The sequence below is a fragment of the Oncorhynchus mykiss genome, chromosome 26 (genome assembly GCF_057628025.1).
Source record: "Oncorhynchus mykiss isolate SJ-2025 chromosome 26, ASM5762802v1, whole genome shotgun sequence".
Classification (NCBI taxonomy): Eukaryota; Metazoa; Chordata; class Actinopteri; order Salmoniformes; family Salmonidae; genus Oncorhynchus; species Oncorhynchus mykiss.
This window is the reverse complement of record NC_143047.1, coordinates 29,089,601-29,101,997: the sequence shown is the minus strand read 5'-3', so window position 1 is coordinate 29,101,997 and position 12,397 is coordinate 29,089,601.

Sequence of the window (12,397 nt, the reverse complement as noted above, 5' to 3'; positions counted from 1 at the left end):
CACTGATTCACTTTTAGTCACATTTTTTGATCCAGATATGAAGACACTATTACTCATCATGCAGCTCTTCAGACTGCAGAGGCATGCTACTGTATGTTGTCACCACAGAGACTCTACCCTGGCCTGGCCTGCATGGTAGGTTATGAAAACAGCATTGTGTTGTGATGCGTGTTAGCAGGCGGCGGCCCGGAGGTGGTTCCATGTATGAGTAAGTGTTCTGGTCATGGAAGCCCATGCCTCCTCCTATTTCTGCAGCCTGTGATCTAGGATCTGGGTCCTGTTGTATAGGCCTGCCAGTCTGTGGCCCGTAGGCCCCGTCTCTAACTAAGCACCGGATGGCACGCCACCTCTCTTTCCTTTCTCCACCCGCCCGCCCACCCACCAGGGATGATAGTTTACGGGATATTGGAAAATACCTGTGTCAGGAAGTGGAGGCCCACAGGCCATTGGGAAGCGGAGGTGGTGTTGCTCTAGATTACTGTATCACCTCTCTCTCTCTCTCTCCAGGTAACATCAGAAGTTGTGTCTGATGGGTAACAGGTTTGTGTGTTTGAGGGATTGTAAAGCACTGGGATCAGAGCCTTGTGTTAAGCACAGGAGGTTGGTAGCACCTTAATTGAAGAGGACGGGCTCGTGGTAATGGCTGGAGAGGGATTGGTGAAATGGTATCAAACACATGGATTGATGCCTTTCCATTGGCTCCGTTCCATCCATTATTATGAGCCGTCCCTCCTCAGCAGCCCCCACTGGTGTTGAGATACCCAAATATAAGGATGTCAAGAATGAACTCTATATCTATATAATAAAGATGGGTTTGTGTAGTGGGTTTGTGTAGTGGGTTTGTGCAGTGGGTTTGTGTAGTAGGTTTGTGTAGTGGGTGTGTGTTTTAAGTTTGTGTAGTAGGTTTGTGTAGTGAGTTTGTGTATTAAGTTTGTGTAGCAGGTCTGTTATCCTCTAGTTTTCAGTGCATGTTTCCTAGTTAGGGTATGAACATTTTATGTCTATGTAAAATAACTAAAGGCACATGACAGGCCTTTGACATGACATGTTAGACAGAGTGTATTTTATCTTTAATTTGGGAATGTGACAGGGAATGAAATGAATCAGTGCTCTGTGCTAACCCCAGCAGCATTAATATGCAACCCGGATAGACGGCCTAACTGTCATTTATATGATATTCCCAGAAGAATCATTATTATTCCCAGGTCTTGGCAGGAACATTTGGCCTATAAAGAAATTAACTTTGTCTCTTTGCTAAGTACACCAATACATCAGGCTGTAATCTCTCCCATAGATGAATCATATTTCATATTATGCAAGGCAAATGTATTCATATTGCATATTTTTCAAATTTCTCCTGTCTGACCATCTGTATGTATTTAGTCTTACCATGATGAATCCTCTGATCCTATTGGGTCAGGACTGGAGGCAGGTGTTTTTATTATACCAATAGGAGGAAGTAAGAGCTGGTATCAAGACGTAATCCTACACATATTTTTTTATAGCTCTGTAATATATCAGGGACAGTGATTTCCCTCACCAACAACATTGTTAGACCCACTTTGGTGAATACGGTGTGTGTTTATGTGTGTGTGTGTGTAGTGTGTGTTTTGAACAACGGTGAATGGGTGGGGGTGGACAATATGCCCTGACATTTCCTACAGCATTGTGAATATCACTGACGTATGAAATTGCAGTCTGTTTCCTCAGATCAGAGTGCTTAATCATTTAAGAGGACCAATCCTTGAAAGGATTACAGGGAGGGGGTGAGAATGGGGAAGGGAGGGGTGAGGAGGGGTCTGAGAGAGGGGGGATATTGAGGCCTTTTGGGTTTGAGTGAGGAAAGTGCAGAGGTCACCATTCTACATTGCCTCTGTTGACCCAAATTCTACAATACCCTGATTATAATTTTCCCAGGAAATGGAAGTATTAATTCTGATCTATTTTCTCTGGTTAAATGTATAACCTGTTTGATAATAGTACTACTCAAGACGACTAGATGATGAAATTGGTCAGGTCAGGTTATGTATGATTTGAGGTTTACTTGACACAGGTTGTGCACACTCACCTAACAGCAAATAACACTAACTGCAGGTACACAAACAGGTACAGTTTGTTACTGTATGTTCGCAGTCTTACAGTACATTTGCACTCTGCAATTCACTGATGTTCTACACTTGTATGGTCTTCCCTAAGGCATCTCCCCTAGTGTTAGACAGGACGTGTAGATGGAGGTACAGACAGATTGCTACTGGTGTTAATGTTAATGTAAACGATCGGCCTGTCAGGCAGAGCTTGTCTTTCTTAATCTCCTGCTTCTGCCTTAACATGATCAAAGTGATGCAAATAGAAGCCTGTATTGATTTACGGCACCAGGCCTGTTTATGCATTTATGTCACCTATCTGCAGTTCCCATCTGTTTTTAAAAGTCCTGTGAAACTGCCTGGAACCCATAGATGTCAGTCTCCGTAAAGCAGTGATTCTCTGGCCCCATGGGTCGCATGTTCCTGTCACAATTAGGTTATGAGTGAGGATTTAGATACAGGCAGATGATTATTTTGACCTTATGTTTGGTTTGGGTTACAGATGGGATGCTATTCAGACTATAATCCCCCAGTTCCTCATCCTGTCAACCTTTACTCATACCCTACTTTCTGTCTGGTGAGTTACAAAATACAGTAAAGTGCCCATGTTGGGTCTTCATTTGAGCCAGTTTGCTATAGCAGGAAAATAATCCTGCAGCAACAGGAAAAATGAATTATTATGTGGATTAAATTTAATGGACATTTTTTTTAGGGGTTGACATTTTTTCATAGGGGAAAAAAAATAAAAAAAATAAAGTGTAATTTACAAACTTCAGAAGCCTTTATAAATGACAAATACAGTACACTTTTGACTTTTCCTGCATTACAGGAAAGTTTTAACTCCCAGGCCCAGCGGTCTGAACAGCACCCATAGGCTCCTCTAACTCCCAGGCCCAGCGGTCTGAACAGCACCCATAGACTCCTCTAACTCCCAGGCCCAGCGATCTGAACAGCACCCATAGGCTCCTCTAACTCCCAGGCCCAGCGGTCTGAACAGCACCCATAGGCTCCTCTAACTCCCAGGCCCAGCGATCTGAACAGCACCCATAGGCTCCTCTAACTCCCAGGCCCAGCGATCTGAACAGCACCCATAGGCTCCTCTAACTACAAGGCCCAGCAATCTGAACAGCACCCATAGGCTCCTGTAGCACCCAGGAAATCTGAACAGCAATAATGAACCCTCTGTCACAATATGGCATGCTGATTAGGACAGCCTTTGCAGGAAAATGAAAATGAATTCATATGGCTCTGGAGAAGTGTCGTATGGAATTGTTGCCAGCCAGGGTCAGCCTTCCAGACGGCTAGTGTATGCAAAGTAATTCATCCACTCGCATTATCCCAATAATGATATATTTCAAGGATTATGAATTGGGATGTTTCCTCGCTATAACGCTTTAAATTATATTTAGGAGAGGGGAGCGAAGATTACTGCTGCCCTTTAATTTCAGAGACGGAGCACGTTGTCACCATCTGCATGAAATCTTATTCTAATAGCAAAGAGCAATTTGTGGGGTATAATCACCTAGGCGACCATTACACCAATGACCCGGCCCGCCCGCCTTCCAATCACATTCTTCAACAGAGCGTTTAGTGCCTTTGTGGGGGAATGTGTCGTGCTTTAAGACTGGTTGAATTAGAAAAGAAAAATGAAAGAGCGGAATGATATTTATTCATGTGAGTTCCTCTCATTGAACATTACTACACTTCATTGCTACCTTTGGAAATGTATGCAGAATGAGAAACGTATTCATTTCCAACTGCTTCTGCATGATTGTATAGCCTCTCCTCTTCTGTTTTTTCAAGTATTCTCTATGCAGTATATCCTGTGATCAATCATTGATTATTTTAACAGTCACATTTTGTTGCAATATGTTTTCATTTCTGCAAAAAAGTAGCTGAGTGTAGGTCTAACATGTGAAAGTAGTACTGTACATGTCAAAGTAGAAAGTCTATTCCCGCTATAGCTCTGTGAGTGGGCCCCAGTGTATAGCCTTCTATATCAGATTTCCAGCTTCAGTAAAGGTGTGTATTTTCCACACGCTAGGTTCGTCAGTCGGGTAGTGTGTGTGTGTGTGTTCGTGCGTGGATGGATGGTGGCCGTCAGGTTCCTAATTGATGACTGGTGGGTGAGTATCGGAAGCAGTCAGCTGGCAGCTGAGGAGAGATCCGCTGGTAGGTTGGTACCCCCTTCTATCAGAGATTTATTTGAACCTCCAGATTAGGAGGTGCAGACACACGTTTAGACGCCACATGGGGGAGCACAGCAGTGTCGCCCTGCACCCCCTCTCCTTCCTTCCTCTGGTCCAAAATCCAGGGACCCCGCGGCATACTACAAAGCCAACAGTTGAGTCTGAAGACGGGAAACGTCCCACTGTTTTTCTCCCAGCAAATATGTCTACCCTGTGATTCTTGGCTTTAGTCTCTAAATGGAAACAGTGTTGTTTCTTTTCTTTCACACTACAGCCAGCAGCTAGAGTAGAATGTCAGGGTAGTTTCCTCAGGATCCTCTCAGACATGAGAGGCTTGTTTGAGCCCTGCGTCGCCCCCTAGTCTGCCCCCGCCTGGCCTTCATTAGGCCTGCTTATTGGTCACAGACTAGACTTGTGTGTTATTCCTCACGCGAAAGGTGCCAAGGAAATTGCTGAGTCCTATCGGCCGTAAGACATCTCCTGGCTGCGATTTCCTGGGCTTGCTTTGCACGCGTGGCCGGCGTCTGCCTGCCCGATGGCAGGGGGGATAAAGAGAGCTTACAGAGAACTGGGGCTCAGACTGGCCCTGGCAGGCCCCTCACACACCACACAGGCCTCAGCCTCACTGGAACCTGATCGCCACATCATCAGTGGGCCGGACACACAGCCCTGAGGGGCTCCACTCACTCTGTCCTATGGGAGTTTGGCTTTGCTAACCCTTGTACCTTTGAAAGTTCCTGTGCTCACACTTAAAGGAAAATACAGAAACAATATATAAATTGATGTGCTGAATGTAAACATCATGTTTTAATGTAGTTAGTAGATTATTGTTGGATGCTTTTCAAGCTCACACACTGCATTATTTATTTACTGCTAATGCAGTCTGCTATCCATACAAAATGTGCTCTCATAACTTTAGGCCTATTCATCATGGGAACATATAACATTGCTAGAACATGCAATCAGCTGACAGTAGATACACAGTGTATCTACTGTGTTCCACCCTGTGTCAATACTATTTGTGTACTGTGATCCAGTAACGGAAGTATGTCATGTCATTGCTATACTGAGCATATGGTGTGCGTATGCGTATGCGTGTGCGTGTGTGTGTCTGTATGTCTATGTGTGTGTGCTCTGTGCCCTGGACGAAGATGAAAAGTTGTGTGGACTTGTAACCCCTCTTCCCCCGCCGGTAATCACCCGGGAGCCCTGTAATCCCTGGTGCATGCAGATGCTGCTGCTAGGAATATTACTGTTCGTAATATTCATCTGCTCTCATATTCCTTTCTTTTACCAAGATGAGGCTTCCTCACGCGCCATGTTCTTATGGGAATTAACTGTACTACAAGGGGATTCATCCAGAGGTAGATTTCTCCTCCTCGTCAGAGAAGGGATCAAGCCTTAACCCAGCCTGAGGTCGTTTCAGTATCAGTGCTTAAAGGAATGGAACACCGTCCTTTACGTTCCCATATCCTCATAAACACTCCTCAGAGACATGAAAGACGACGTTCCTCCACAGTAGGGACTCTCCAATCCACGTCCCGGCCCACATGAATCATGTCAGCTGAATGCCGATCCAGAGGGAGGTGGGCTAAAGCTGCTTTAAGGTGCTATGTCGTCCCCCAGCAGGCTGTGATACCTGGCTTAGCAGCAGGTAAACCCAGTACCACAGGCTGGGGACAGCTACTATTGTCTCCATCCAGCTGATCAAAGACACTGACACAGCACCTGTATCACTAGAACAGGAATGAATGGGAATCATCATCAACCAGGCAGATGGGTTCAGTTCAGGCGTGTGGTTGAAACCTCTTTCCATCAGTCTTGAGACTATCATTTGGTTGGGTACTCTCTGTCAAACATGTCTCTCGGAGGCAAGGTGGATTTGTGCTTTTTCATGTATCTTTGAACAACTGCCAGTCGAATGGTAACACATAAATGTATGAAGAATTAGTGAAGCTAATGACTGAAATTAGTTTAACCATGGAGTGGCTTTCATTGAGGTGTGATTACACTCATACTGGGGCGGCAGGGTATCTAGTGGTTAGACTTTTGGACTCGTAACGGAAAGGTTGGCAAGATCAAATCCCTGAGGTGACAAGGTAAAAGTATGTTGTTCTGCCCCTGAACAAGGCAGTTAACCCACTGTTCCTAGGCTGTCATTGAAAATAAGAATTTGTTCTTAACTGTTAACACTATCGTTTTCACTATATATTTTACCTCTTGGGGATGTCATTCGAAAACATAATGTTAACTTTCACTGCTATGCGGATGACACACAGCTGTACATTTCAATGAAACATGGTGAAGCCCCAAAATTGCCCTCGCTAGAAGCCTGTGTTTCAGACATAAGGAAGTGGATGGCTGCAAACGTTCTACTTTTAAACTCGGACAAAACAGAGATGTTTGTTCGTCCCAAGAAACAAAGAGATCTTCTGTTGAATCTGACAATTAATCTTGATGGTTGTACAGTCGTCTCAAATAAAACTGTGAAGGACCTCGGCGTTACTCTGGATGCTGATCTCTCTTTTGAAGAACATATCAAGACTGTTTCAAGGACAGCTTTTTTTCATCTACGTAACATTGCAAAAATCAGAAACTTTGTGTCCAAAAATGATGCAGAAAAATTAATGAATGCTTTTGTTACTTCTAGGTTAGACTACTGCAATGCTCTACTTTCCGGCTACCCGGATAAAGCACTAAATAAACTTCAGTTAGTGCTAAATACGGCTGCTAGAATCCTGACTAGAACCCAAAAAAATGATCATATTACTCCAGTGCTAGCCTCCCTACATTGTCTTCCTGTCAAGGCAAGGGCTGATTTCAAGGTTTTACTGCTAACCTACAAAGGATTACATGGGCTTGCTCCTACCAATCTCTCTGATTTGGTCCTGCCGTACATACCTACACGTACGCTACGGTCACAAGACACAGGCCTCCTAATTGTCCCTAGAATTTTTAAGCAAACAGCTGGAGGCAGGGCTTTCTCCTACAGAGCTCCATTTTTATGGAATGGTCTGCCTACCCATGTGAATGACGCAAACTCGGTCTCAACCTTTAAGTCTTTACTGAAGACTCATCTCTTCAGTGGGTCATATGTATGAGTGTAGTCTGGCCCAGGAGTGTGAAGATGAACGGAAAGGCTCTGGAGCAACGAATCGCCCTTGCTGTCTCTGCCTGGCCGGTTCCCCTCTTTCCACTGAGATTCTCTGCCTCTAACCCTATTATAGGGGCTGAGTCACTGGCTTACTGGTGCTCTTTCATGCTGTCCCTAGGAGGGGTGCGTCACTTGAGTGGGTTGAGTCACTGATGTGATCTTCCTGTCTGGGTTGGGACCCCCCCTTGGGTTGTGCCATGTCTGAGATCTTTGTGGGCTATACTCGGCCTTGTCTCAGGATGGTAAGTTGGTGGTTGAAGGTATCCCTCTAGTGGTGTGGGGCCTGTGCTTTGGCAAAGTGGGTGGGGTTATATCCTTCCTGTTTGGCCCTGTCCGGGGGTATCATCGGATGGGGCCACAGTGTCTCCTGACCCCTCCTGTCTCAGCCTCCAGTATTTATGCTGCAGTAGTTTATGTGTCGGGGGGCTAGGGTCAGTTTGTTATATCTGGAGTACTTCTCCTGTCTTATCCGGTGTCCCGTGTGAATTTAAGTATGCTCTTTCTAATTCTCTCTCTCTTTCTCTCTTGGAGGACCTGAGCCCTAGGACCATGCCTCAGGACTACCTGGCATGATGACTCCTTGCTGTCCCCAGTCCACCTGGCCGTGCTGCTGCTCCAGTTTCAACTGTTCTGCCTGTGATTAATATTATTTGACCATGCTGGTCATTTATGAACATTTGAACATCTTGGCCATGTTCTGTTATAATCTCCACCCGGCACAGCCAGAAGAAGGCCACCCCTCGTAGCCTGGTTCTTCTCTAGGTTTCTTCCTAGGTTTTGGTCTTTCTAGGGAGTTTTTCCTAGCCACCGTGCTTCTACACCTGCATTGCTTGCTGTTTGGGGTTTTAGGCTGGGTTTCTGTACAGCACTTTGAGATATCAGCTGATGTACGAAGGGATATATAAATCAATTTTGTTTGAACCGACTTGCCTAGTTAAAAAAGGTAAAAACAATTTTTAAAAAAACTGTTTGCATTACTCAGTGTTGTACCTCTCACTCCCCCTCTCTCTCTTGTTTCGTCACTGTAGTGGAGTGAGTTCATCCACAGTCCTGCTTCACATCACAACACAGTAACTAATAATTGTGAGTGGATCTGTAGTCTTGCGAGCTGGAACAACCACCACAATCCCACAGTCCCACCATCCTCAAATGGCTTCCTACTGTTTATTAGTTGATGGTTTCCTTCCTCTGATGGCCTGTGCATGTACTTGCATGAAATGTTTGAGTTGCTGTGGAATTGGATGCAGTCAGTCCACTGTGGAACAGACTGGCGGGTGTATATATAAATGCAATCAGGAAGTGGAGGTGAGATGCAGAGTGTGTGTGTGTGAATATGTGTGTGAGTGTGAGGTGCGACTACGGAGCAGAGGTGGCAGTGGCGTGTGAAATCTGTTGGGCAGGATTGACAGCAGGATGACTGATACCTGTAAAATAAAATATACCTCTGAGAGAGGAGATGATTCTCCTTTGTGTTTTACAAAACACCCTCCATGACACCACTGAAGGATTGCTTCATCCCTGAGGAGAGAGATGGAAAGGAAGAGAGGAGAAGAGAGAGAAAACAAAGCCTATCCGAAGTTAGGCTGATATGATGAAGAGAGAGAGAGACAGAGCGGCCCAAAGCCGACACATTCTGATTGTTTTGATGTCTGGGAAACACACAGTCAATTATAAAGGCTCAGTGCATAGTAGAGCTGTTTGTTCTGTTTCCAGACAGAGCAGAACAACTCAACTGATAACTTGTAATGGAAAATCATTCTATTGAAACAGTGGAGCATTTACATGGCTCTACGTTGATGTATCGACTTCACTATGTAAAACCTAGGGAGTCGATTAGAACATCGACATTATTTCTACATTACCAGGATGTGTTTCCTAGCTAGATTTTGAAGGAATGGGACAAAGAAGAAAGGTAGAGGGATGTGTAGTTTCCCCTATTGATCCATGATGTGAACTCGTGTTGGTCTGGGTGTAAATGGCCTGGCACCTGGTAACCCCTGGCTTCTCTCTACAGGCGTATTAGTCACCATTAGGTGCTCTGGGGTCACCTTGCTATGAGCTTCTTTATCCCCGATGGAGGTGACATAGTCAGAGTGCCACTTTGCATAACATTAGGCTAGTGTCTTAACCTTGATCCAGGAAAATCTATTTTCCCATAGTTAGTGAAGATTTCCAATGCCCTGCTATAAGGCCTTTGAGATTTAACCATCACCATCGTCACACCATCTGACCCCCCCATCTCCCTTTTATGCATATCCTGGCTGTAGCGTGGGGAGGTGGGCGGGTGTCCTGTTAGCTATCAGTATTAATGCAGACCACCAGCCATGCATCCACTGGGTAATTATTCAATTTCCAAGATAAATCTGGTGTATAGTGTCAAATCCATCATGGCTGTCACCTCTTATACAGAGAGGTAGGGCACTAAATGGAAGGCTTTTTGCTCATATGCACTTCTATATAGTCATCAATTCTGAGCAGTCCATTCATTGTTTCGTTTGACAGACGGGAGCTAATAATGAACGATCAGCTAATGCCCCTCAAACTGAACAGAGGAGTGAGAACACAGAGGCCTGTGTGTGTGTGCGTGCGTGCGTGTGTGTATTTGGTGCCATAATTCTGTGGGCACATACAGTATTAGACAGGGCCTGTTCCCGTTTCTCTCTTCCATCCAGAGAGAGAATCCTATCCTCATCTCCACTTTAAAGGTTGCTGTCCTGTATACACGCAGACAATGTCCAAAATGTGTAACGATCAATATTTTGACCAGCTATCTAATCAAGAGAAACCACCTATAAACAAGTGTTAACAAAGGTTTCCGTCTGATACCAGCGTGGGTTTACAGCGTGTAGACATTGGGAATGGATGTGAAAACAGTGGTTTGGTCTTCAGACCGTGTCTACAGGGGGATCCTAAACCTTGTCCCTGCCTTGTTTGACAGTAATAAACATTGCTTGTCCACTCAGGAGCAACATGGGAAAAAGATTTAGGCGGAGGCGGTGGGATGATGTTATGGGATGATGTTATTGTGATGTGTTATTTTGGTGGACATCAGATTAGGGATGTTACTCTTGATATAAAGCTAAAGAAAGGCTTTTGGGCTGATTGGGGTCACGGCAGGTTATGTGATGTTCTGAACAGCTATATTCAGGCAATATTGGGGAGATTTGGAGTAGGCTAAAAGATGACAACAACATTTCCTCTTTCCTTAATGTTTTTTAGGCTCTAATGTTCTGAAATGTTTTCAGAAGACACAACTGAATCCTATGCTCAGTAATGTTATGTTGTGTCTTTTGAATACATTTTGAGACTATAGTGCATCAATGACAAATGATAATCTATTGTACAGGCATCAAAATATTGTTGTAAGCAAAATAAACTAAACAATGTTTTTAATACAAACATTGTATGACCACATAAAATTATAAGCAAACCATGACTTTCTTTTTTTACAAGGAAGAAAAATGTGATTGGCTCAGTCAACGACTTTCGTTTCTCAGAAAGATGGGTTTGTGTTGAAAGGGGGGGTCATTTTACTCCTATGAGTGAAAAACAGCCTGAAAACATCCACCATACAACTAATGTACTATTTGGTGCCAGACACAAGACATCTCATCTGACACTCTTTGATATTAGTTGTTCAACAAAAGAGGGAGCAACAATTCATCGTAAAAAGTGTAATTTAATGACATACACTTGCCTATATATTAGGGATATTAGTTTAGAATATGGATACCCTCCATATCTACCACCTCCACAATCACACAATAGATAGCAATAGCCCCCGTGATGGTAGTCCAGGAGGCCCAGGCTGGCTGAAATGCTAAGATATGTCATGTGTTTCATGCATGGCTGCTCCTGATGTATTTACAGTAATTGATTCTTTTCACCGATTTCCAAAGCCGCCTTGAGATCCCGCTGGCTCTAGCTCTCTCTTGCATGTTTTAAAGGGGAGTGCAGTCACGTCACGCATGGCTTAATTCCATAGATACGCACGCCACGTTGAGCCACCTCTCCGGTAATTCAGTCTGGCCTTTTCACACAGAGGTAATCACCTCGCCCCTGGACAGGACACAGGAGTAACAGACACAGGGGTAACAGACACAGGGGTACAGGCGGGCTGGGACTGTCCCCTATAGAGCCCCATACTGTGGCTAATGCCCACACCACTCACACACACTCCTGATCTCTAGTTAATCCTTACACACACACACACACACTGATACACACACCCACACACATACACTAATACACACAGACCTAGATACCCAACCATCTTCAACAACAAAACCTGTCCTCATATTTTCCTCTGTGGCATATTAACATAGGTTGAGTAGTGACACTGTAAGGAGGTTCTTTCTCTAGATGTGCATTGTGTTGGGGTCACATGTGGCAGGTGAGATAAGATGGCCTGCTGGATCTTGACTGTTCCTCCTATGAGCATGAGAGAGGCCAGTTCAGAACCTTGACTTATCAGAATGTTGTTGAGTGACTTGAAGTCTTTTGTGACTCTTACATTCACTCAAATAGAACTGAGAGCTATGAATATCATCAACATAAATGATCAAATTTAACTCTAAATAAGATAAGTTCAGTCAAATTCCAAGATTGTTTTGTTTAGCTTTTGTTTGAAATGGCACACCTATATGTCATATTGTTCTAGTCTACAGTAACCTATATGTCATATTGTTCTAGTCTACAGTAACCTATATGTCATATTGTTAGAGTCTACAGTAACCTATATGTCATATTGTTCTAGTCTACAGTAACCTATATGTCATATTGTTCTAGTCTACAGTAACCTATATGTCATATTGTTCTAGTCTACAGTAACCTATATGTCATATTGTTAGAGTCTACAGTAACCTATATGTCATATTGTTCTAGTCTACAGTAACCTATATGTCATATTGTTCTAGTCTACAGTAACCTATATGTCATATTGTTCTAGTCTACAGTAACCTATATGTCAT